The 22,507-nt window shown below is 45.4% G+C and overlaps 1 protein-coding gene across 4 annotated transcripts in view; it reads left to right on the plus strand.

Annotated features, from left to right (window-relative positions):
- Clstn1 (calsyntenin 1) overlaps positions 1 to 22,507 on the plus strand; it is a 67,718-nt gene that overhangs the window by 10,510 nt on the left and 34,701 nt on the right. The window lies entirely within an intron of this gene.

Below are 22,507 nucleotides of genomic sequence, written 5' to 3' on the forward strand. Positions count from 1 at the left end.
GAACACAAATTGTATTTTCCCCATGGAAACATTGTTACAAATGGTGTAAGCTCCAGAAGCAACCATCAGAAACCTATTTAACCTGTCCTGAGTGGGCACCCGGCTTGTTCACACCCGCACACCCATCACAGTGTTAGTGATTTACACCACAGTGATGAAATGTCTCTTATGGTTTTGTGGAAAGTGGTAGGGTCCCTTTGAAAGATTTTTCAGGAGCAGCAGCTATGCCAGTTGCTCCAGGGTCACATGGGATGAAGAAGAGACAAAGGAAAAGGAAGGTTTCGAGGGTGGAGGGAGAACCCATGGGCTTGAGTTCTGACTGCAGGGAGAGGAAAAGGAAGGACAGTGGCCTGTCCATCATGGTCTCCAGAAGGAAAAAGGAAGCCGAAGAGAGGAGGTGAGCCAAGGACCTATGGATGCCCAGGTCGTACACTGGGGGCAGGGACAAGTGCAGGAGGTGGAGAAGGGGCTGGGCAGGGCGGGTCCACCACACAGGAACTGTACCTTCTAGGGAATACTTTCTAATGTGAGTACTTACTAAAGGAACAACCAATGGTCAGATGAACTTAATGGACTCAAATAATTTCATCAAATAATTTAATTTATGAGTGTATTTAAAAGTGTTCCTTAGAGGGACTTGGTGGTGCATGCCTATATGCTCATCTACTCTGTAAGCCCAACTAATTGGAAGGCTGTGGCAGGAGGATAGCAAGTTCAAGGTCAGCCTGGGCAAGTTGGCAAGACCTTGTCTGAAAGTAAAAAATATCACTGGGCATTGTGGCGCATGCCTGTAATCCCAGCAGCTTGGGAGGCTAAGATTGGAGGACTACAAATTCAAGGCCAGCTTAAATTCTAATGAGGCCCTGAGCAACTTACTGAGTCCCTGTCTCAAAATAAAAAGGACCAGGGATGTAACTTAGTGATAAAATCCCCCTAAGTTAAATTCCTATTACCAAAAAGAAAATAAACAGGGCTGCAAATGTAGCTCAGTGGTAGAGCACCCCTGGGTTTAGTCCCTTGTACTGTAGATAAATAAATAGATTAATTATATATGTAAAATAAGTATTATATATGCAATATACACAATGTATGTAAATGTACATATACATTTGTATATATGTAAATTTACATATATGTAAAGTAAAGGCATTTCTTGAATCTTCCAAGTCTCTGAATCTGTATGAATTAAATTTACTCTTTTGTAGAAGTATTTCACTAAGGTAAATTTAAAAAGTGGCATGCGTGCGTGCGTGCGTGTGTGTGTGTGTGTGTGTGTGTGTGTGTGTTTGGCAGTACTAGGGACTGACCATTTTACCACTGAGCTACATACCCAGCCTTTCAATTTTTTTTACCTTTTAAAAGTTTATGTAGGGCTGGGGATGTGCGTGCGGCCCTCAGCACCACATACAAACAATCCTCAGCACCACATACAAACAAAGATGTTGTGTCTGCCGAAAACTAAAAAAATAAAAATATTTAAAAAATTCTCTCTCTCTCTTAAAAAAATTCTCTCTCTTTAAAAAAAAAATTATGTAAAATGTTAAAACAAAATGTGATTATATTTTATAGTACATTGCCGGGTTTCTGTTCTCGAGACTAAAAGGCTCAGGGGTCACTCTAATTTAACTGGGCTGCACGAAATAACCACACAAGAGACACAAATATCTTTTTCTTTGGGGTTGCTGTGACGGCTCCTCTGACCTTAAGGGTCCGCAGAAAGAGAGAGAGCGAGAGCACTTGCTGACCCCTTTTATTGAGGAGAAGCTATTCGTATGAGGCAAGGGGTCAGGTTTCAGGGGGCTGAGTCTATCTTCATGATGTCCACTGTCAGCAGGTTGACTAACACCTGGGTAGGCCACACCCAAGGGCATAGTAAGAGGAGGGGACACACACAAGGCACTTCCATGGAAGATTCTATCCTAAACAGGGCAAGGGGTTATATTACAAAGGAACAGGTGAGCATAGCTTCACCCATGGGGCTGTAGCAAGACACGCCCATTTCTGTGACTGAGCGCCTCAGCACCCAGCTGGGGAGTGTAACTCAGTCACCCGTAAGGTTGGCTTCCCACAGTACATCTTATTTATTTAGTGGTGCTGGAATTTTTTGGAATCCAGGGCCTTGTCCATGCTAGACCACTACTCTACCACTGAGCTACCACTCCCAGCTCTATATAGAGTTTTTATGACATTCTCTTAATGTCATTCATTCAGCAAACACTTGTACCAAGGGTGGGTGTAGTGTCCCAGCACTCATGAGGATGAGGCAGGAGGATCATTTGAGCCTAGGAGTTCTAAAGCCAGCCTGGGCAGTCACGAATAGTATAAAACAAAACAAAATGTTTGTACCAGGTAAAGTGTGTCAGATAATCCCTTAAAGGGTATAGTAGATTCTGTGTGGTCCATCTTTTGGGGTTCCCAAATTGGTATCATCACCCTGTACTCAGAAATTCTTGAAGACTGAAGAACTTGTGGTTATGTGGGGTTTTTAAAAATACTTTTTAGGGCTGGGGATGTGGCTCAAGTGGTAGCGCGCTTGCCTGGCATGCGTGCGGCCCGGGTTTGATTCTCAGCACCACATACAAACAAAGATGTTGTGTCCGCCGATAACTAAAAAATAAATATCAAAAAATTCTCTCTCTCTCTCTCTCTCTCTCTCTCTCTCCCCTCTCTCACTCTCTCTTTAAAAAAAAAAAAACTTTTTAGTTGTAGGTGGACACAATACCTTTATTTTATTTATTTTTTATGTGGTGCTAAGGATCGAACCTAGTGCCTCCCACATGTGGGGCATGTGCTCTACCACTGAGCCACAACCCCAGCCCCTGTTTATGTGGATTTTATCTGTCCATACTTACTGTATTAGAAATTCAAAGTGAGAACCCATTAAATAATTTGATGATTAATTTACTGGAGACAGTAACAACCCCACAACATGGTAATTTAACCTTTTTTTTTTTTTTAATGAAAATTGAGGGCTGGGGATGTGGCTCAAGCGTAGCATGCTCGCCTGGCATGCGTGCAGCCTGGGTTCAATCCTCAGCACCACATACAAACAAAGATGTTGTGTCCGCCGAAAAAAATAAAAAAATAAATATTAAAAAAATTCTCTCTCTTTCTCTCTCTCTCTCAAAAAAAAAAAATGACCATTAAAAATTTTTTTTTTTAGTTGTAGATGAACAATACTTTTATTTGTTTATTTTTGTGTGGTGCCGGGGATCAAACCCAGTGTCTCACACATGCTAGGCAAGTTCTCTACCACTGAGCTACAGCCCCAGCTCCAATGACCATGTTTTTTTAAAACAAAAAACAGGGTATGAGGAGTGGGGTTATAGCTCAGGGGTAGGGCACTTTTCTAGCTAACACAGGGATCTAGGTTTGACCCCCAGTATCTCAGAACAAAAGAAAACAAAGGCAATTTAGGGAGAAGCATAGCATCAACTTCTGTTTTTGCTAATCTCTGATCTCCGGTTTATTAGAAGTCAGCTACATTCCATATTCAGTCAGTTGCTGCTATTTGGTTGAAGTAGATGAAGAAAATTTAGCCTCACCCATATGCAGTTGAAAAAGAGAGTCTTTGTGGACCCCTGAGGTGGCCTTGGGACTCCAGGAGTCCTCAGAGGATGCTCTAACTACTACTCTGGGCAGCAGTTGATGTTACAGTACAGTTGGGGGATAAGTTGCTCATAAATGGCTTCTAAGCAATGAAGTTGCAAACTAAAACTTACAAATGATTTCCTTACATGTGAAAAAGAAATAAGAGCCAGGTGCAGAGGTGCACACCTATAATCCTAGTGATTCCCAGAGGGAATTCCAGTGGGTGTTATCCGGAGGCTGAGACAGAAGCATTGCAAATTCAAGGCCAGCCTCAGCAGTTTAATAAAGCCCTAAGCAACTTAGACCCTGTCTCAAAATAAAATGTCAAAAGTGCTGGGGATGTGGCTCAGTGGTTAAGCACCCCTGGGTTCAATTCCCAGTTACCACCCCTACCTACCTCCCACAAAAGTAATTCTGTTTCTTCCTGTAACCATGTCACTTTGTTATTTACAGAGTTCCTTGCTCTCTTAGGTGGGAAGGGGGGCAAAGTCAGGTCCAGGCCTGGCATTGCCTGTAACTTACAGTGTAACTTACAGCAGATACTGTTGTTGCCTATTGAGGGTCCTTACAGGTGGACAGTGTCCATCCATGTGGAGTCAGCCTGAGGGTTATTACTTTGGTTTTCTTTTTCTCTTTAGTACTAGGGCCTCACTAAGTAGCTGCGGCTAGCTTTGAACTTGCGATCCTCCTGCCTCAGCCTCCTGAGTTACTGGGGTTACAGGTGTGCGCCACCATGTCCACTTTTTTAATAAGGAAGAGAGCAAAGATTGGTGAAAACTGTAAGTAAACATCAAAGTCAGGTTTGGGGAAGCTTATTCTTTGGTAGTATATACTTATTCGCTTTAATATTTTTATGCAATCTAAAAAATCAAGGCTTTTAAAAAAAGTTTAAGTATTAACAAAAACATTACCATTTGTCTTCACAAGGTGGCCTATTTAAAACCTTTAAATGATTGCTTTCAGCCTAGTGCAGTGCCGCACACCTATAATCCCAGTGACTTGGGAGGCTAAGGTCGGAAGATTGCAATTTTAAGGCCAGCCTCAGCAATTCAGGGAGACCTGTTTCAAAGTAAAAAGTTTAAAGGGATGGGATATGGCTTTTGGTAAAGCTCCCTTGGGTTCCATCCCCAGTACCTAATCCCGCCCCCCAACATGGTTGCTTTCATTGTAAAATCTTCATTTTTATAACTATTGTTCATTCTGTTTTCCTGAGAATGCTTTTAGAGTTTTCTCAGAATTGCTTTACTTGGGAATCCTCGTATCCTGGTGGGAAAGGCTGGGTGCTAGGGTTCAGGACAGTTTGTTTGTTTGTTTGTTTTGGCATTATCCCAGATCTCAGTAATTCAGTGTTTGCTTAGCTACATTCATGAATCTAGCTTCCCCTTGTGAGAGCATCTCGTCCCTTCTGCCCTTTTATGTGGGAGGCTTTTACTTTTAAAGGCTGGCTATTTGCCTTCCTACTTAGGAAAGTTCTGGTTACTTATATATTATTGCATTAAAATGTTAAGTACTTTTAAAAACCCTTAAGCTTGAAAAAATCTGCTAATTTATCTAAAATATCAGCTTCTGAATTATATGGCTAGAATTTTAGAAATGGAAGAAAATTTTGAAATCATTTAGCCCACGATATACCAGCAACTCGGGAGACCAAAGCAGGGAGATTATAAGTTCAAGGCCAGCCTCAGCAACTTTGACCCTGTCTCAAAATAAAAAGGGCTGGGGATGTGGCTCAGTGGTAGAACAGCCCTGGGCTCAATCCTTGTATCACAAGCACATACTCACAGAAAAGAAAACAGACCAGTTAACTTGGTCCATCACCAAAGAGGAAACAGCGGAGGCTTCTGCCCTCACAGGGAGCAAGGAGCAGCAGTGGGGAGAGCCCCACCTGGCAAGCTCAGCCCTGTCCTCCAGTGGGTGACTCTACAGTCAAATCAGGAAGGCCACCTATAAAATGGGAATGGAGTTTTAGAAGGTTTGGATAAATAGTACATCATTGAACAAAGCCACATTCTTTTCAGTTTTGTAGCACTTTTTAAAAAAATACATATTTTAAGAAGTAGATGGACACAATCCCTTAATTTTGTTTATTTTTATGTGGTACTGAGGATCGAACCCAGGGCCTTGCATGTACTAGAGGAGCGCTCCACTACTGAGCCACAACCCCAGCCCCGGTTTTGTAGACTTTTTTTTTTTTTTTCAAGAACTGACAGGTGAGAGAAACTGCTCTGAGATTAGGGGTGGGGGAAGGCTTGAGTCTTTATATTTATTCTTTAGTTTTAGGTGAACACAATATCTTTATTTTACATTTATGTGGTGCTGAGGATCGAACCCAGTGCCTCCTGCATGCTAGGTGAGCACTGCATGCTCCACTGAGCTACAACCCAAGCCCCTTGTAGCGCTTTTTAATGGAGACATCTGGGATATTTGCACGCTGTGCTCTGTCAGTGTTGCGTCGACCAGAGCTTCAGAAGTGATGTGTGGATTTGATGGAGGAGGCTCTGTAGCGTTTGCGCCCATTCCCTGTTTTCTAGTGGAGCCCCTCTTGCCAGGGAGCCCCTTTCATTTTGGAGGCAACCTTTGTGGTCAGAAAGTCTCTCTTTGTTCTGCCCCAGTCCCTACGGTGTTTAGGCTCTGCAGGAGCGGGTGGAACCGTTCCCAGCACCAGCCCCTGCTCTGGAGCCGACTATCCAGATCTAATCCCAGCTCTGCTGCTCCATAGTTGTGGGATCTGGGGTGACTTAATCTCTCTGTGCCTTAGTTTCTTCATCTGTAAAATGAGGATTATGACAACATCTATTTCATGGAGTTGTTAGGAGAATGAAGTTTGTAGAGTATTTACAACACTATTATAAATACATTTGCTGGGCTGGGGTTGGGCTCAGAGGTAGAGTGCTCACCTAGCACATGTGAGGCCCTGGGTTTGATCCTTAGCACCACATAAGAATAAATAAATAAAATAAAGGTATTGTAATTTATGTAACAATGAATGATTTTTAATAATAAGTTTTAGTAAATATTTTTTGTTTTTTTAAAAAACACTTTACTTTTCTTGCACAGCTTTATGTTCTCCACAAAGCTGAGCAGGAAGTATAGAAATTTCCCATGTTACTGTTCCTGCTCCTAGCCCTCCTGTCCACAGGCTGCACCAGGTAGTATGTTCGTTGTGGTGGTTTAGTGAACCTGTGCTGATGTCGCCGTCACCCACGTTCATGGTTCATATTACAGCTTACCACGGAGCCGTGCATTCTGTGGGTTTGGGTTTGGGCAGACTCGGTGGCTTGCAGAACCGTGGCACTGCTCTGGACGTGCTCCTTCCACCCTCCCTAGGCCCTGGGGGCTGGTCCTTCTGCTGTCTCCCGGTCTTGCCCTCCCAGCACGTCCTACAGCTGGAATTCCTGGGGTGCAGCCTCTTCTCGTTGGCTCCTCTCCATGACACACAGCTACGCTCCTCCAGGTCTTCTCGTGGCACACTGGCGCCTTTCTTTTTTGCACTTGGCAGCAGTTCATCATCTGCATGTACCACAGTTTATGTATCCACTTGTCTGCTGAAGGACACCTTGGTTGCTTCCACAGTTTGGCAGTTTTGGATAAAGCTTTGGCGTCATTGTGGTATATGGACATGAATTTTCAGTTTCACATTTACTCCATGGGTAAATACCAACGGGCACAATGGCTGGACCATATCATTAGAGTTTTACGTTTTGTTAAAATCTTCCAACTGCCTTCCAAGGGGACTGTGCATTTTTGCATTCCTTCCAGCTGTGAATGAGTGAATGAGTTCCTGTGGCTTCACATCTCCCTGGCCTTTGGCGACTGTCTTCAGACACTTGATGTTTTCCGTTAGGAGCGTTTTGACCATTAATAGGGTGTCTCCTTGTTTAGATTTTCATTTCCCAATAGCATAGCCTCTGGAGGGAATATCTTTTCATATGCTTACCTGACTTCTGTAGAGCTTTTTGGTGAGAAGTCTGTTACCCTGTCTTTTGCTCATTTTAAAATTAAATTGTTTTCTTACTGTTGAGTAATTTTGTTTGTTTGGAGTGTGTCTTGCTATGTTGCACAGGCTGGCTTTGAATTCCTGGGCTCCCCCAGCCTCCTGAGTAGCTGATACTAAAGGTGTGTGCCATTGCACCCAGTTTATTGTTGAATTTTAAGAACTTTCTGTGTTTTTGATAACAGTCTTTTATCAGATGTGTCTTTTTTTTTTTTTTAAAGAGAGAGTGAGAGAGGAGAGAGAGAGAGAGAGAGAGAGAATTTTTTTAATATTTATTTTTTTTTAGTTATCGGCGGACACAACATCTTTGTTTGTATGTGGTGCTGAGAATTGAACCCGGGCCGCACGCATGCCAGGCGAGCGCGCTGCCACTTGAGCCACATCCCCAGCCCCTCAGATGTGTCTTTTGCAAATGTTTTACCCCAGTCTGTGGCTTTTCTTTCCTCTTGCCAGAGCCTTTTACAGAGCAGAAGCTTTATAATATTTTTTTTTGCGGTATTGGGGATTGGACCCAGGACCTCATACATGCAAGGCAAGTGCTTCTACCTCTGAACTATATCTTACTTTTCATTTTGAGCCAGGGTTTCTCTAAGTTGCTGAGGCTGGCTCAAACTTGTGATCTTCCTGCTTCTGCCTCCCAAGTAACTGGGATTACAGGTGTGTGCCACCAGGCTTAGCTCACAATATTTATTTATTTATTGGTACTGGGGATTGAATCCAAGGGTTCTTAACCTTAGACACACATCCCAGCCCTTTTTTATATTTTGAGACAGGGTCTCACTAAGTTTCTAAGGCTTTTATTATTATTATTATTATTATTTTTTTAACACAATGCCTTTATTTTTTTTTATGTGGTGCTGAGGATGGAACCTGGGTCCCACCTGTACTAGGGGAGTGCTCTACCACTGAACCACGATCCCAGCCCCCTGAGGCTATTTTTAAACCTGTGCTCCTTCTGCCTCAGCCTCTTGAGCTGCTGGGATTACAGGCATGTGCTACTGCACCTGGCAGAATATTTATTTTTAATAAATTGCAGCTTATCAATAATTTCTTTCAAGGATCATGCCTTTTATGTAATACTTGAAAGGTAATTGCAGTCGCCATACACAGGTCATCTGGGTTTTCTCCTCTCTATACTTCTAGTTTTGTAGTTTTGTTGGGGTGGTGGTATCAGGGGTACTTGTCATGGAACCCAGGGATAGTTTACCCCCACTAAGCTACATTCCCAGCCCATTTTATATTTCATTTTGAGCCTGGGATTCTTTAATCTTCACAGGTTAGCCTTGAGCTTGTGATCCTCCTGCCTCAGCCTTATGAGTCACTGGGATTACACGCATGGGTCACCACACCCAGTTGAAGTTTTGTGTTTTACTTTGATCTGTGATGACCAATCACAGGTGTGTGGTCCCTTTTGCCGGGGTATTGGGGATCAAACCCAGGGCCTTTCACATGTGGGTGACAGCTCTGCCACCGAGTCATACTGCCAGCCTCTTTCTTAGTGTCTTTAATAGACACGGATCTGTTTGGGTTGTGTGTTTCTCGTGTGAGTTTTGTCAGACTTGTCTCTCAGGATTGGGTCCATTTCATCTGGGTTATCCCATTCCTGGCATGGTTCATGTTCTCCTCTGCCTACTTTCAGTGCTCCTGAGATCTGCGGTGATGTCCTCTCATTTCTGATGCTGGTAGTTTGCGTCATTTCTTAGATTGAGTAGAGGCTTATCAGCTTTCTTGATCTTTTCAAAGAAAATTGATTTTGTTGATTTTCTGTTCACTTCTTGTTTTCAGCTTTACTTGTTCCGCCCTGGTTTTTATTCCTCTTTCTTCTACTTGCTGATCTTTAACTTGCTGACCTTCTTCTAGCGTCCTGAGATTGAGTCTTACGTCAAACGATGGACACAAATCCTGAGAGTTGTGTCCTTGGGCCATGTAGCCCTTGAGGGGACATCGTGGAGTACACAGAGCTGGGAGGTGTAGCCTGCTGAACGCCTGTGCTCAGTTTGCATTCTAGTGAAAGTTTATTTTTATTTTTATTTTTTACTTAAACTGTTTTGTTATAGATGAAGCCTCGCCCACACCTCAGCCCAGACCTGCAGGAGCTTGGGATCTGCTTCTCTCCCATCTGCACCTCTGGCCTACTGCAAGGTCCTGGGGCAGCAGTGCACCTGGAGTCACTGTATCCTATGGCAACAGCCTGCCACTGTTGACAACTTTTTATTTTTTTTATTAAATAGGAGAAGTACTCTCTGAAATAACAGTAAATAGTATAGAAAATACATAAACCAGGGGCATAGTTGTTGATTGTAGTTATTGAGTATCGTGCACTGTATGTAATTGTGCATGCTGTGTTTTTATTTGGTAGGCAATGTGGTAGGTGTGTTTACACCAGGATTACTGCAAACACATGACACGTTGTGCTGTGACATTACAACAGCCAACAGGAAGTTTTCAGCTGTATTATAATCTTATGGGACCACTGTCACATGTGGTCCCTTGTTGACTGAGTTGCCATTATGTGTATGCATTCAGTACTGGAAATTCTTCTTCTCTCAGTACTGTTTTCTTTTCCCTCCTGTGCTGGGATTGAACCCAGGGCCTTGTGCATTCTAGGCAAGTGCTCTCCCACTGAACTGCACCCCTAGCTCCCACAAATTTTGAGAAGTTGCCTTTCATTTTAATTTAGTTCAGAGTGTTTGAAAGTTTCACTTTGAGATTTCTTCTTTGATTATGTGTTATTTAGAAGTGTGTTGTCTAACTTCCAAGTGTTTTTGGAGTTTCTATTATTGATTTCTAATTTACTTTCACTGTGGTCTATGTGACAAAAGGAGACATCGTGCCAGGCACAGTGACACAGGCCTGTAAACCCAGCTGAGGCAGGAGGATTGCGGATTAGCGGCCAGCTTCAGCAGCTCAGTGAGAACCTGCTTTACAATAAAAAACAGCTGGGGATTAGCTCGGAGGTAGAGCACTTCTGGGTTCAATCCTTCCTACTACCACCAGCAGGGGAAAAAAAGATACTGAGTTATTTCTGTTAAAGAAGCTCAGGTGTTAGGAGCAGAGTCTGGGCCGGATATAGCTCAGCAGTGGCGCCCCTTGCCTCCAGTGGGAGAGGCTCTTCCCCAGCACTGTTTTGAGGAACAGCGCTGTCAAGAGTCACAGTACCTCCCTTCCCCTGCTGGACACACACCCTGAGCTTTCTCTGATACTGACTGTGAGAACCTGGAGGGCTCTGAGCTACAACTCTCAGAAGCTTGGGATTCCCTTACCACCAAGTCTCCCGAGGTTTTCCCTTTCCGCCTGTGCCCTTGGACCTCCTGTGGTGTGCTGTGGCAGCCTGCCTACCCAGCCTGCCCCTGGAGCTTCTGCCCTGTAAGCTGTGCATCTCTGTCTTCACATTTGGGCCTCCAGTTTGGGGGCAGCAGTGTGTCCTGCAGTCTCTTTTCTCTGCCAAAGAAGAGTTGTTAATTTTTCAGTTTGTCCCGCTTTTTACTCATTTTTAGGACAGAGAGGTGGACTCCCACCCTCCTTACATGCAGGGCTGGAAACCACAAGTTCCAGAGAGAGAGAGAGAGAGAGAGAGAGAGATATAGATTGATTGTGTGTGTGTGTGTGTGTGTGTGTGTGTGTGTGTGTGTGTGTTTTGCCAATACTGGGGATGGAGCCCAGGGCCTCACTTGTGCTAGGCAAACGCTGTTCCACTGAGCTGCACCCCTACCCCTATTATGACATTTTAAAATACACAATTCAGTGGTATCTAGTCTATTTACAGTGTTGTATAACCACTGTTTCTATCTAGTTCTACAATATTTTCATCTCCACGAAAGAAAGCCTTACACCATTACGCAGTCCTGACTCCTCCCCAGCGCCTGGTGGGCACTGACCTGCTCTGCCTCTGTGGATCTACTTATTCTGAATACTCCTGTAAGTGGAATTGTCGTGTGAGAAGGTGTGTCTGAAGAAGGGTCCCAAGAGTTCCCGGAGAGTGGGGGGCCTTGGCTCAGGACCAGCAGCGTTCTTGGTGTAACCTGATAGAAAAGCATCATGGCGCAGGGCAATCCAGGGCAGACAGGGTTACTTAGGAAAATAGACACACATCCAAGGGAACTGGGGTCATCTCAAGAGGGATGCCTTTGGGGTGAAGCAAGAAAGATGCAGAATGAAGAGGTCTCCAGAGGGGAGACAGTGGCTGGTTGGTGGGGTGAGTGTTTGGGGCTGACTGGAGGTAGACCAGGGTGGAGTTCCATAGTGCACGCTTTTTTTTTTTAGTGGTTCACCGGTGTTTCCTTTGAGATTCCATCTCTCCTTTTTTTCCAAATCCCTGTCTCGGAATCAAGACATGACCTTTTGTGTCTGACTTCTTCCAGCAGGCCTTGTGTTTCTGAGGTCTATCAGTATTGTAGCCATCTCATTTCATTTTTTAAAAAATAGTTCTATTGTGTGGATATACAGGCATTCATCTGTTGGTGCTTATTCTGGGTTTTCCCTCCTGTTGGGATTTTGAATACTGCTGCTCTGAATATTCCTAGGTAAGTGTTTGAGTGCCTGTTTTCAGTTCTTTCAGGTATGCACATCTGGGAGTGGAATTACTGGGTCACACAGCAAGCCCATGTAGTTTATTTTCTTTTAATTAATTTTTAGTACTGAGACTGAAGCCAGCAGTGTGAACGCTGAGCCACATCCCAGCCCTTTTTATTTTGAGATAGGGTCTTGCTTCCTTGCTGAGGCTGACCTTATATTTGGATCCTCCAGCCTTTCCTGGGTCGCCGTGCTGGCTTCTGTGTAGTTGACTGGGGAGTTGCCAACCAGCAGTAGAAGCCCACTGCCAAAGGGAGCAGTTCCTGTGCCCTCCTACCACGCCAGTTCTTGGCATTTCCAAGCCAGGCTCCTGCTTCCTTCAGTGGTTCTTCCTGTGACTTTGTTTCCAGTCTCCCCCAGCTGCCTGGCTTCTTTCCCTTGGGGGCCTCCTGTGGTGTGATGTTGCTGCAGAGGGCTAGGGTTTGAGGCCCCTGTATAGGGCAGGCGGAATGGAGGGGCAGGGCCTGACCCAGCCCCCAGCCCCCCTCCTTGGTTTCTGCTGGAGGCGGGTCCTTGCTTTTGTTGGTCACTGTTGGCCCCACTGCCTGTTCTGCCGTTTGCTTTTTGATTCCTCACTCCACCTTCTGTCCCGTCCTGTCACTCTGGCTTCCTGTCATCACTCTGGCTTCCTGTTGTTCTGGAATCCAACATGATGGTTGAGGAGAGCCAGGTGATGGGCTAGTCCAGGTTTCCAGGGGCCATTCTTCAGCAACCTTTGGGGTGGCCATTAACCCATTGCAAGTCCTTTTGTTTGGTTCCCAGCTCACGCTCTCCTTCTGGGTCTCAGCTCAGGAGGAGCTTCCTCGGGTGTCTTGCCATGGTTAGGGTGCCATCCAGAGCGCCATCCTGGGCTTCAGATGAACTGGTGAGTCAGGTTTTTAGCGGATGCTCGGCCCTAGCTAAACTATGGCTGGTGTTACTCTTCCAGCTTCTGTTGGGCTTCCCTGGTACTCTTCACAGAGGGGAAAATGGTTAGATAACTTGTTCTTGTGGAGGCTGTCACCAACCCTTGTGATTTCCTGTCTTCCTCTAAGGGCACAGGGACCACTAGGCCTTTGTCCTCCTCAGTGTTAAACCCTTGGAGCCATAGGTGGCTGTTTCCATCTTCTTCCCAGTTTATAGATCATGTCTCTGGGTTCCTTCCAGATGGGCCGCAATGCAGGTTGGCAGCACTACCGGCTAGCCTCTCCGTGTCCTGGGATCTAGAACCCGAGACACTAAGGTTGAGGTATGTGCCTATCTGTCTCTCTCTGAGATTGAACACCCAGGGCATTTTACCACTAGGTTACATCTCCTGTCCTTTTTATTTTGCCCAGGCCAACCTTGAATTTGAGATCTGCCTGCCTCAGCCTCCCAAGTAGCTGGGTTATAGGCGTGTGCCACCCTACCCAACTGTGTGAACCTTTCTTTTTCCTTCATGTCCTCCCCCATCTTGGATCTAGTTTAATCATTGTATTGATTCTGCTCTTTCTAATAAAATTAAATGTGCTTCTTGAGAGTTTCAGTGGCAAAATATGTTTAAGCAGTTTCATTTTCTGTGTTTTTCATGCAATGTTAATTGTTTTATAAATAACGTAAGAATGTTAATCTTGTTGTGTTTAGTATTTTAGGAACATAAACAACAAAGGAGCAAGCTGGGTGTGGTGATGCATCTCTGTCATCCCATCCAAGTTCAAGGCCAGGCTCTTCAATTTAGCAAGGCCCTGATCAACTTAGTGACACCCCATCTCAAAATAGAAAACAAAAAAGGGCTGGGGTGGCTTAGTAGTAAAGCCCCCCTAGGTTCAGTCCCCAGTACCAAAAAAAAAAAAAAAAAAAAAGCAAGGACAGAATCTTGATTTTTTTTTTTCCCCCTCTAACTAGCATTTATGGATTTCTTAGGCAATCTTAGCTTGTGGTGGTATTTTGGGTAGCAGCTGTTAAGAACTTTTTGCATTGATAATGAATGTCAGCATGTCTTAAATACTGTGTGGCCTTTTAAAAACTATGTATGATAAAGTTTTTCATTGTACATGAAGGTCAGGAGTCTTAAAAAAGCATACACAGGAGTTGGAAATCACGTTGTTAGTCGCCATTCAGGACAGCGCCCTGTCCTAATTTAATCCAAGACAAATGTGATAATGATAAAGGAGAAAGAAAAGGGCAAGCCTGGCCTGTGTTTTCTGGTAACATTGCAAAATAGCAAGTTTCAGGAGATTGTGGTGGCTTGTAGTTCCACAGCTGGATTTCCGATTGGCGTTGTAGGAGTTCATGGGCATTTGCTAAAAACCTGACTCACCACAGTTCACACTTGTATAATCCTGGTGCTCGGGAGGCTGAGGCAGGAGGATTACAGTTTGAGGCCAGTCTCAGCAACTTAGCTTAGGTAGTAGTTCAGGGACACCCAGATGGTGGAGGCAGGGTATGACAAAGATGCCGCTGGAGGACCAGACAGGGAGAAAAGTTGTCTCCTTGTTTAGGATAATCCCATTACCATGACAGCTCCGCCTGTGGACTTATCACTATGACAACTCCCACCACAGGTTAGATATTTAAAAATGACCAATGGGGGTAAAGTGGACAGTGTTCTAATTAGGTTTTCTAAGTAACCAATGGGGGGAAAGTGGATGATATTTTAATCAGGCATCATAAGGTAACCTATGGGAGCAGATTGGATAAGGTCTTCAATAAGGTCTGGGTAGGGAAGAGACCCAACCCAAAGCTCAGCACATAAGACTCTGATTTCCAGACACTGGGGCCTTGAGCCTCTCTTGCTCAGCCCACTTCTCTACCTCACAGGGTGCTGCCCTCACCTTCACTGTCACTTTGCCTGTGACTGTGTGTAACAGTTAATTCTTTGTTTAGGACACCAAGGTGCTGGATCCCAGCTTGGCACCCCAACAGTAACACTAGTGAGACCCTATCTCAAAATAAAATTTAAAACCTGGGGGGCTAGACTTGTAGCTCAGTGGTGGAGTGCCCTAGGTTCAATCCCCAGTGTTGAGCATGCAATTGTGCACGCACACACACACTCACAGAGGAACTGAACTGAGGGATGTTAAAGGGCTCTATTCCAAAGGTATTTTGCTCCTGTATTTCTGTATTATATAAGAAATTCCTGTATTTCTTACCATAGTTTCTACTTTTATATGCAATAATTAAAGTTCTTTGCAGAGTGCAAGGGTGGGTAATCATTAGCATTTAAGGCAAATTAGTATCCCAGGCCAGCTGGCCTGTGTTAGCAGGGCAACCAGGAAGTAGAAAGTTGGAGCTAAGGAAGCAGTTCTGAAAATCTGGAAGCATTTTCTTCACTGTGGGGGTGGGGAGGTGGGGAGTAGGGTGGCCTCTAGACACCTGGCAGCAGCATGCACAGAGAAGCAGTAGTGGGTGATCCTGATAATGTTCACAGTCTTTGCTTTTCCCATGGGAAGTTCTGTTTGTTACACTTTGGAGAATTAACAGTCATACACGAGGTGATTTTGCTTAAGGTGAGCTCTTGTGCTAAAGCAGAAGCCAGGTGCCAGAGGCAGCCGTTGTACCAGTGTTGATCAGGTATCCTACAGGAGCCAGGCTGCAAGGGGGGAGGGGGCGTGTCAGTGCACTTCAGGAGTAACATGAAAAACTTCTAGTAAGGATAAGAAAGCTCCTGACAGCCTCTGCTCACCAGCCTGGTGTGACATGGTGGCTTTCTGCTGGGGACTGTGTCACAGTCTCCTAGAGAACGTTCCAAACCAGACCTGCCAGAGGCCCAGGAGATGCAGTTTGCAGGAGACATCTAGAGGTTGGCCTGCCACCCGCTAGGGACCACTGCTGCAGCTGAGTGGGGAGGGCCCTCGAGGTTTGGTCCCCCTGCTGTTAGGATACTTGTTTTCCTCCTCTGCTTAGTCCAGAGATGGACAACTGGAAGAGGCATGTTCTCTAACTCTGTCCCACCTCCCAGCCTCCTTTCACAACCATTCACCACTTGTCCTGAGACCACCTCAGCATTTGTGGGGGACAGTTGCTGCCCAGGGCTGTAGAGCTTGAGGGAATCTCAGCAGCCCTGAACACCCCTCCAGTGCCTTCCCACCTTGCTTAAAGACCCCCAAATTCCCTGGGACACCTACCCACAGACACCAAGCATCATCTTTAGGCACTGACTCTGGGTATTCTGGCTTCTGTAGCTATGGGTGTGGCTCCCACACCTAAGCTGTTGGTTATTGATTACCATCACAGAGGAATCCTGCATCCCCAGGAGTAGCTCCATCTGGATTCTTCAGCTGAGTTTGGAGGGAGACCCCTTATTTCCAAAACATTTAAGGATGGCCTTTCCTGTGCACCTTGGCTGTCACCTTAAGGACTTCTGGAGAGCAAAAGCTTTTGTTGCTAGAAATCTTATTTTCTGTAGGCACAAGAGTGCTCTCACATCCCATTATGTTTCTGAAGATATAAGCCTTGGTCAGGACACTTGAGAACTGCCCATGAAGCCCGAATCAGAGTAAGCATGGAATGCAGATGAGACCATCAGCCTACCCATTAGGTTTTGGGATTGGAGCCTGGCCTGCTAGTTTTATAAGTGGATCTTAATATTGAGTCAAAAAGAAGTTGTTTAGGGGCCTGGGGATGTGGCTCAAGCGGTAGCGCCCTCGCCTGGCATGCTTGCGGCCCGGGTTCGATCCTCAGCACCACATACAAACAAAGATGTGTCCACTGAAAAACTAAATAATAAATATTAAAAAAAAAAAAAGAAGTTGTTTAGGAAAGTAACTTCTGCACTTAATGCTACTGAAATATTCTTTTTTTTTTTTTTGTTAGTACTGGGAATTGAACCCAGGAGCACTTTATCACTGAGCCACATCTCCAGCCCTTTTTATTTTTTATTTCAAGATAGGTCTCACTAAGTTGTTCAGGGCCTTACTAAGTTGCTGAGGCTAGCTTTGAACTTGTGAGCCTCTTGCCTCAGCCTTTTGAGCTGCTGGGATTACAGGCATGTGCCACCAACACAGGTGCCATTGAAGTATTCTTATGTGCCTGCTAGAAAGGTTTGTAGATATGGGAAAATTAAGTACAACCTTTTGTGAAAACCTGAGCAGTAGAAAAATGAGCTAAGGGTTAGTTGAAGGGCAACCCTTTGGTGTCAGCTTGGTGTGGGTGGGAAACAGGCTGAGCACACATGCTCTGCCTTGAGCTGCATCCCCAGCCCCCATGTAAACATTTAAAAAACTTGTTGGAGGCGTCTTTACAATGTGAATATTTTCCTAATAAAACTGAAAAAATGCTAAGTGTCCTTGATGGCTGAGCACCAGTGGCTGTGCGGAACAAACCTGCAGAGAGAAACCTGAAACTGCTTTGAGAAGGGTGTGATGGTACACGGCTATAGTTCCAGAGTCCCAGCAGTACTGGAGGCCAAGGGAGGGGGTCACAGAGTGCTTGAATCCAGGAGTTGGAGACCAGCCTGGACCATCTAAAAGGGAAACGTCTGTATTTCCCATTTGTCCATCTGCCCACCCACCTGCCCTTCCAGCTTGCCGGCTGCCTTTTCACCTTTCTCAAGAAAGTGGAGGGATGTTTGGTTATTTCACCTCCAGTGCTGGAATGGACACCCCATGGGCAGCGCCGCTGGGAAACAGCACAGAAGCATCACGTGCACTCCTCGCCCCTGTGCAAAGCAAACTGTTGTGCCAGCCTAGTGGCTATGTTACCTTCAGCCTTTCTGTGTCACTAGCCATTAAGCCCTCTGCAGAGGCAGCAGGTGGTGTCCCTACTTCTTCCTGGGATAGGGCGAGGAGAAGTCGCAGAGCCTTAACATGTTGTTGCTGAAGACAGTTAAATACAAGTAGACTGTTGACCCCCAGCATACCAGAAGCCTCCTTTACAGTTAGAGGTCCAGTCACGTGGAGGTGCTGCGCAGTGGGGCCAGGTTTCTGAGGTGTTGGAGCAGTGGTTTTTGCCTGGCTTCTGCAGGTGTCACAAGTCCCTTAAAGCTGCTGAGTATTTTGTGGGTTTGCAGGTGTTTTTTTGGGGAAGAGGTTCATGGCTTTTGTTATATTTCTCAAAAGAATCTATGATCGGGCCGGGTTATGGCTCAGTGGTGGAGTGCTTGCCTAGCACATGGGAGGCACTGGGTTTGGTCCTCAGGTTCTCAGTACTACATAGAGATAAGTAAGTGGAAGAAAGGTGTCATGTCTACCTACAACTCAAAAATTTTTTAAAAAGAAAAAAGAATCTGTGATCTGAAAATGTTGTGACCTTGGCTTTAAGAAGGTCCTATCATTCTAAACTTTCAGTTAACTGTTATTTGTCTTTTGGGATGTTGTGTTTAGCATTTAGATTTAACAGCAGAAACATTAATTCTTCCTGGGTGTGTTTTTTTGTTTGTTTGGTTTTTTTTTTTTTTTTGTACTGGCGATTGAACTGAGGGGCACTTTACAGCTGAGTTGCATCCTAGCCCTTTTTATTTTCGTATTTTGAGACAGGGTCTCACTAAGTTGCTGAGGCTTGCCTTGAACTTGTGATCCTCCTGCTTCAGCCTCCAGAGCTGCTGGGATTACAGGCATGTGCTGTTATGCTTGACCTTCCTGGTTTCGTTTCCTTTTTTTTTTTTTGGTACCTGGGATTAAACCCAGGGGCACCTAACCACTAAGCCACATCTCCACCCCTTTTTTATATTTTATTTAGAGACAGGGTCTTGTTGAGTTGCTTAGGGCCTCACTAAGTTGTTGAGGCTGGCTTTGAACTTGCGATTCTCCTGTCTCAACCTCTGGAGCCATTGGGATTATAGGCATGTGCCACCATGCCTGGCCTTGTTTCCTGTATCCTAATTTTTACAAGCACACTTGTGATCCTGACTTCTCAAAAATAGCACTGTGACTATTGCTGTCTCTCTCCTAAACATTAGCTAAATCTTTTGAAAAATCAGTCTTAATGGTAAGCAAAATCAAGCACAGTGTCTGACTGGGGGCCAGGGCTCCGTAAATATGTGTTGTATTTGACATGGAATGAACAAAACTGAATGTGTTCAAGTCAGTAGAATATTCAGATCAAAACAGAAGTGAATTGAAACATACTGAGAAAAAATCTTTTTGAACAGCAATGTCAGTAAAACTGTCAAAAAAAACCATTCTCAACAAAACATTGGCAGATCAAATTGAAGGATGTATAAAAAGAATTATACACTGCGACCATATGGGATTTATTCTGTGTATACAAGGCTATTTCAACATTCAAAAGTCAGTAATCCACCGCCTCAACACATGATCCCTTCAGTTAATCACATGATCATATTAGTTAATGCAGAAATGGCTTTTTGTTTTCTTTTTAAATTGGATACTGAGCCCAGGGGTGCTCTACCACTGAGCCACATCCCTACCCTTTTTATTTTTTGAGACAGGGTCTCACTAAGTTGCTTAGGGCCTTGTTACATTGCTAAGGCTAGATTTGAACTTGGGATCCTCCTGCCTCAGCCCCCTGCAAGTCCCTGGGATGACAGGCGCGTGTTCCAGGCCTGGCCTGGAGGGCCTATTGCTGCTTTTCGATGTGGTGAGAGCACGGCGCTAGGTGGGCCCCTCACGACCTCCTGGAGGCCCTATCTCCACCCGCCATCAGCACAGCACCCCTTTCTTCTCAGTCCCAGGCGGGCGGTTCCCTGCTGGCTGTGTGGGGTGGAAGCCCAGATGCCAGACTGCAGCCTCTTTCACCCCTGCTTCCACTCCCAGGGCTCCTCTCAGGCTGCCAGTCAGGCCAGGGCTGCTCCCACTTCCCCCTCTTTGTCCACCACTCAGTCCAGCTGGGGTGGCAGGAGAAGCCCTGGCTCTCGCTCGCTCTGCCGTGTTTGTCTTCCAGCATTTTGCGGCTCCCTCACTTCTGGAACTGTGTTGGCCAGCCTGCCCACCAGCTCATGCCTGGGACAGGTTTCCAAGCCTGCAGACTCAGACAGTGGGTCTAACCCTTCTGCTTTTGAAGCCATTGTCGCCTTTCAGAAACTTGATGCATAAGGCTGAGTGTGCAGGGCCGTGTGTGCATGTGTGTGTGTGTGTGTGTGTGCGTGCGCGAGTGTGCACAGTGCCTGTGTGGGTCAACAGAAGTCTCACACTGCTCGTTCACTTAATGTAAAAAAAACTGCAGGTGTTTTTGGTTTTTACACTGATGTGGTGCCTGCGGATTACAAAGCTGCTGTCTTAATGTGGCCAACACTGGTTTTCTTAGGTAGGTACAAGTCAGTGATTCTCAAGGGAGTTGGGGTTTGTAGCAGTGTCTAGAGACTACTCTGGCTGTCCAACTTGGGGGGTACCAGTGGCATCTGTCTAATGTTTGGAAGCCCTGGGTGCAGCAAAACATCCTCAAGGCACCAGACAGCCCACAGCCAGAATCTCCATCTGGCCAAGGATGCTGTGGTACTGAAGTTGAGAAACCCTGGTCTAAACAGTGTCTAATACATATCAGGGTTTGTTTGTTTGTTTGTTTTGGTTCTGGGGATTGAACCCAGCCAGTAGCACTTTACCACTGAGCCACATCTTCAGCACTTTTTTTTTTTTTTTTTTTTTTTTTTGAGACAGGGTCTTGCTTAGTTGCTGAGGCTGGCCTCAAATTTGTGATCCTCCTGCCTCATCCTCCAGAGTTGGTGGAATTACACATGTGCACCACCATGCCTGGTTTCAAGCACTTCAAGTTGAGTTTGCTTGGAATTATGATGAAGAAACCCTTAAACCTGTGTTTATAGAATTTGGAGATCCTTTGGAAATGTTTGGTTTTAGGTTTAAAAAAAAAAAGTAATTTAAAAATGTTTTACAAAGTTAGAAGAAATGGATGGTGTAGTAAACAGACCTGTTACTGGGAAGAGCCTCAGCTGAAAAGGAGAGTTTATGTAAATTTCATGTGCCCAGGGCAGTACTTTGGTTGATTAAAGTTTCCTCTTCTGTTGAAGTCTTTTTTTTTTTTTTTTTTTTTTGATGTTTTGGAGTAAAACTTCGCAGTATCATTGCATAATACTGCCTCTCTCTTTTCCTTTGCTGAATAAAAAGAATAAAATCAGGCCTCCAAGGAGGTTTGAGGCGTGGGATTTACTCTAGCCTAAGTTGCTAACTGGTGTTGCTAACTGGGAGGTATCCTTGGGAATGGCTTTGGGAGTCCCAGGTCTCAGTTCTGGTCTTTCTGCCTTTCTTTAGCTCTTGTTTGTGATGAACTTATTAGAAATACTTGTTTAGTGGATGGTGACGGGGAACTGGGGGCCTTCACTCATGTTCTCACAAGAAAGCCAGGGAGGAAGGCGGCGCTGTCACCTGAGCAGGGCGGATAAGCAGTGTGTTCCCAGCTCTCACCTAGCAGACTCAAAGCCTTGGATTCCATCCCCAGCCCTGCAAAAGCAAGCAAAGCCACACACATGAACAGCTTCCGTGTATGGAGCAAACGAGCAGGATTTGCGCATCAGCCAAGTTCCATCCAACTCCAAGGTTCCTGCCCTTCCTATCCTACCCCAGAAGGCCTCTGCCTGCAGTCTGTGTGCAGAGGCACCCACAGTGCTGGTGCTGCGGGTCAGGTCCAGCCCTCCTCCTCACATTCTTGGAGGGGCATGGTCTTGGTCTTGCTTGTGCTAGAGTGAGCCATGTCTGTTCCTTCCTCTGTGCCTTCTGTGCTCCTTTACTCGGGTTCACGTGCTCGCTAGTTCTGGTCATCCCTATACATGTGCTCTGCCTCCCAGACTCCTGGTGGCATTGTACCTCCCCACCCTATGACTTCAGCAAGGCCTGTGGCTCTTGTCCTTAAGCTAGGAGCATCTGCGACCTGTGTCCCTCTCGTGAGAGATTCAGGCACACTGGAGATGGAGGCTGTTTGAGCGCCCATCACTGAGGAGCGCCTTGCCCCTCTTGCTCACCACCATGCTTCGTGTGTACTCTCTGTGTAGTCATGCCCTTTTGGAATGCAGACGGCTGTTGCTCTCCGGCAGAGGTGGCTCGGGTGGCATGAGAGAAAGCCCCTTGCAGCGAACCTCATGCACTAGGGTCTTCAGGAAAGGAGTTTGGCACCAGCTGACCTGCTATCAGTATCTGAGAAGTTAAAGGACTGGTTGGAAGGGGCGGGTGACTGAGCCTAACTTAAGAATTCATAGCTAAGGGGTTGGGGATGTGGCTGAAGTGGTAATAGCACGCTCACCTAGCATATGTGAGGCACTGGGTTCAATTCTCAGCACCACATAAAAATGAGATAAAGATATTGTGTGCACCTTAAAAACTAAAAAAAAAAAAAAAAATACTTAAAAAAAAAAAGAATTCATAGCTAAGGATGGTACTTGGAAGCACTAGGGAATGTCTTCTTATATTTTGGTTTCGAAACTGTGTGAATATTATACCTATTCCAATTTGAGGGAGTGGGGTTCCAGAGGTTGAGCTCAGAGGT

Source organism: Callospermophilus lateralis, chromosome 7 (assembly GCF_048772815.1).
Source record: "Callospermophilus lateralis isolate mCalLat2 chromosome 7, mCalLat2.hap1, whole genome shotgun sequence".
NCBI classification, from domain to species: domain Eukaryota; kingdom Metazoa; phylum Chordata; class Mammalia; order Rodentia; family Sciuridae; genus Callospermophilus; species Callospermophilus lateralis.